Source organism: Brachypodium distachyon, chromosome 1 (assembly GCF_000005505.3).
Source record: "Brachypodium distachyon strain Bd21 chromosome 1, Brachypodium_distachyon_v3.0, whole genome shotgun sequence".
Classification (NCBI taxonomy): Eukaryota; Viridiplantae; Streptophyta; class Magnoliopsida; order Poales; family Poaceae; genus Brachypodium; species Brachypodium distachyon.
In genome coordinates this window covers 54,179,909-54,184,294 of record NC_016131.3, presented here as the reverse complement: position 1 = coordinate 54,184,294, position 4,386 = coordinate 54,179,909, and the positions used below count along the sequence as shown (strand labels likewise).

Below are 4,386 nucleotides of genomic sequence, written 5' to 3'. Positions count from 1 at the left end.
GGACCAGGGAGGCGTCGGGAGAGAGACGGGCTTACATCCGGGGGCCCAGGGAAACGAAACAGCTGATCAACGAACAGAATTAATTCCGGCGGGAGCACTGAAAAGTATTAGAAAGTACAACAATCACACTAAAAGAGCTTTTTTCTAGCTTGTTGTATTTTGAGCTGTAATTATTGAGTTCTGAACGCTATTCACGACTAGTTAGTTGTTTCTTTTGTAATCCTGTGATGTAGAGTTTTGTGTGGCTAAACATTTGTTAGTGTAACTATACCATACATCCAACAAGGGAGTTGCCTCTAGATCTTGAAAAGCTGGTGAATGAGAAGCTGCACAACCTCTGTATTGTAACAGCCCGAGAGCAATCCTTATCATTTTAAACCCTTTTGGACTGTTTTGTAATTTAATTGTTATCGTTGTGTTGTCATGTTCATATCATCATCAACATTTGGCCATGTCATTAGCATCATGTCCCATTGAAATCAAATTCTTTTGCATAAAGCTGCCGTTCCATATGCTTGTCTTTTGTTGTGTTTGTAAAAGCCTGAAACTATTTCATAGAAATCCTAATTTGAGTTTGACAAATTAATTCGGATCTAGTTAAGCCAACAAACTCTCTCTTCTTATTCTATTTTATGACTCAAAGTTTAATTAAAATTTGTGTGTAATTGTTTGTTGGGCCTAAATCCAGCCCATGTAGCAAACCCTAGTTTCCTAGCCTATAAAGTTAGCTCTTTTCCTTCCTCTCTTTTTCTTTCTCTCTCTACTTTCCCCAAGCCACCGCCAGCACTCTTCTCTTCCCGATCCCCTTCTTCTTCCTCCCTTCTCTTCTTCCTCTCCCGTGGTCTCCCTCACCCCGCTACCTCCTCCTCCCATGGCCGGCGCGCCCCCGAGCTCCCTCTCCTAGCGTGCCCCGCGGCCCTTGCTCCCCGCGCCTCTCCACCTCGCCCGAGCCGCCTCTCCCCGTCGCCCTCGCTCCCCGCGCCTCTCCACCTCGCTCGCCATCCACGCGCGTCCCCTGCCGCCAAGCTCCCCCGAGCTCCTCTGCGCCGCACGTGCTCACCCTCTCCCTGGCCGCCTCTCTCTTCCCCGTGGCCCCCTTTCTCCTCTGCCCCCTGCTCGCCGAGCCCCTCCGCGCCAGCGCCGCCTCCACCTCGCTCCTTGCTCCCCGCGTGTTGCTGCTGCTCTTGCGGCCCAGCTCGCCCAAGCCCAGGCCGAGCCCCCTTCGGCCCATCTACAGCCGCAAGCCCAAGCCAGGTCCAAGTCCAGCAGCCCGTGGTTTTTTTTTCCTCCTTTTTCTTTTCTATAAATGATATCTGTTGTGTGGTCAGTGTCTCCGTGTGCTCGTTGATGTGCTGTTGTTGCCGCCGCTCCGCATGTGCTTTGCCGCGCCGCGAAGACCGACGAACCACGGAGTCGGAGCCATGAACGGCTACGACCATGACAAATGAACGACTACCTCGTGTACGTCAACTACATCCTCTACATTGCGACGCCGCACGACCGTTCCGTGAGACGACCGTTCTTCGGCGTAGGTTGCGATCGATGATATTCATGTGTTGTATGAGATGCCGTGTATGTACCGATAGTATCGATAGTTGCAGGTACCTCGTTGCCATTGGCATGTGCAGCCCCAACCTAGTCGGATCTTTGTGTTGTTCTTATTTAAAACATGTGTTGCACATATCCATGTCATTGTCATGCATGCTAATACAACTATAACATTGCTGTGTGTAGTTGATCAATTAAACTCTTTTCCTTGCATATGGAGTTGTATAAATGCTAGGTGTAGTGTATTCGGAATCCATTTAATTTGGTAATTGTGTATCGGATTTACTTTCAGAATCCTTAATATGTCATGCATCATCCCTATGTCACGCATCATTCTTTGATTGCGCATCTTAATTACCATGTGTATCTTGTATGCTTATACTTTCCTTTTATGTGGTGTATTTGTTTCTTCCTCGCTAGTCTTCGATTCCTACGACGACAACTACACTTGTGTTCTTTTCTCGGGATTCTTGCTCAATTCCGGGCAATTGAGTATTCCAGGCAAGCAGCCTTTCCTTGACCATGTTGATTATACCTATTGTCTCTCCCTTAATCTTGCATTAAGTTACGATCTCAGTTTTGTCATGATGCCATTAGGATTGCATAGCTTATTAGTCAGTTCCACTTATTGCCTTATGTCTTGTTACTTGTCCTAATACCATGTCACATGTTTGTTGTTGCCCTACATCTTGGTCATTAGATGTCATGCTTAGTTGCGAGTCTAGTGTCCTTATATCTGGGGTTCCACAATTGCTACATTCACATGCTACTTTCTGTATTTAAACTTGCAATTGTTAAACTGTGACATATTATTACCTGCAACAAGGCAACGATGGGAGGCCGTGCTAACGCATTGGTGATTTGTTCCATTTGCGCCGACCTAAGGACTGAGATCTCGTTTTCGCTGATCCAAGAAACATCGCGCTAACCGCTCGTGGGTGAAGATATGGCTTCCCCCTCGACTTAGTACTTGATCCTCAGCTCTTTCAATGGCCACATAGTTCGGGCGTTCCATTTGGCATTTGCATTGCATGCACACAGAGATTTGTGGAGACTTGTTGGTGACTTTGCATTCATATAGGATTGCGGCACTAGTCTGGAGTGGTCATCCTGCGGGCCCTGATCCACTGCCAACTGTCCTCGCAACTCTTGAATCCGTACGACGCTTCGGCCGGGCTCTCGTTTCGGATAGACTCAGTTGGGTGGTCCCCCTGGATTAGTTGTGGAACTTGGAAACGTCGTATCGCTCATGGTATTCGTGTGTTGGTCAAACGTGTACGGGTAAATTGGTGCACCCTGCAGGGATAAATCTTTCGGAAATCCGTGACCGCGGTTATGGACGACTTGGTTGGTCATCACTTGATCATAAAGAACTTAACCAACTTAATCTCAACAACTTGACTAGTAATTAGAGTTTATTCATGGATATGCTTAAAACTGCTTAAGTGTGAGTGTCCTTTGGATTACTTCCTCACAGGGTGTTGAGGGGGTGATATAAGAATTGTGTTGTTTGGTGTTTAGTAAATAGATTAATCACCTCACTTTGCAGACGCTTCTCATCCTCTAATTAAACGTTGTTATTAGAGTGTCTCTCCAGATATTGTTGCTGCTGCATAACCCCACCATATCCATCCTTTGAAACATGTTGCATATTTAGTTTAGTTCTCCCCGTAAGTCTTGCGAGTACTTTGTACTCAGTTGCTTTGCAACATTGTTTTCTTCAGAGGTTCCAGTAGAGCAGGTGAGCCGCTAGCTTCTTTGTGAAGCACGACGTTGGACTCGATGTTTAGCCAGGAGATCCAGATCAGGGTTCTGAGACTCGTGGCGGGTTTCCTTCCAGCTTCCAGCCTATTCAGGCATGCTGTATTCTTGTCCGTATTCGGGCATAGTTCGACTTTCGCTGATGTAATGATGTAATGTTGGGACATGTGTCATCTCTTTGTAATATTTGTTATTCTGCTCCTTGTATGAACTTTGTAATTACTCTCTTCTGTAGAGTTTTGGTAATGATATTCATGTTGCAAAACCCTGCGATGAGCACATTGATGCATGTATGTATTGAGGTGTTTATTGTAGGTTGAGAACCTGATGTTTGAATTATGCAAAGGTTAGCAATTTGAGGCTAAATTATATAATTCCGGTTCCGGAGTCTTACATATTGTTTAAGTAACTCCTGTGAGCCGACTTACAGATCAATTACTGTCAAAGGGATACACACAGCACATCCAAATGAATGCATCATTTGCTAGCACCCGTATAAGCAATGCTGTGTGAATCTAAAAGGTGTCATCCCACATTGACACGCACAGGGCTATAATAAGGCAGCTGACCGACTTTGTCCAGGGCATATGGTGCCGCTAAACATGCCGTCCCGCCCAACGATCTGCAGCGAACTCATGACCAGATGCGCATCTGCCACCGAGGGGACCCTCACCACCTTTGGGTGCTGGGATCAGCCACACAGAAATGACATTGGAGCCGTTCCCTGAGACCGTGGGTTGTATATATAAGCTGTCAAGAAGTTCACATAGAACTAGTTGGAAGATTGCTCCGTTACTTGGCTTCCCCACTTACAACCACATCACTTGATAAATAAAGTATTTTGTCGTTGTTCAATGTTCATCACACTTTTGTCGGTAGGTTTAGGCTGCGTTCTTTTCGGCTTCTAGGACCGGCTTCTCCTAGAAGCTGCCCTCGTCTGGCTACATGGGGAAGCCGCATTTCCGATTTAGCTTGGCGTCTAAAGTATTTTAGGCCAAACTAGTTTTACAGCCTAATCAAATTTAGGTGACGGCTTCTCTAGAAAGCTGGGGGAAGGCAGTTTCTCGGAGAAGTCGG

At 46.3% G+C, this 4,386-nt stretch overlaps 1 long non-coding RNA gene across 1 annotated transcript; it reads left to right on the top strand.

Annotated features, from left to right (window-relative positions):
* The first annotated feature begins 739 nt into the window (after positions 1 to 739).
* On the top strand, positions 740 to 3,634 carry LOC112270191. Its single transcript, XR_002962574.1, has 2 exons — positions 740 to 1,254; positions 1,329 to 3,634. It is a non-coding gene; the product is annotated as an uncharacterized LOC112270191 (long non-coding RNA).
* The last annotated feature ends 752 nt before the right edge of the window (positions 3,635 to 4,386 follow it).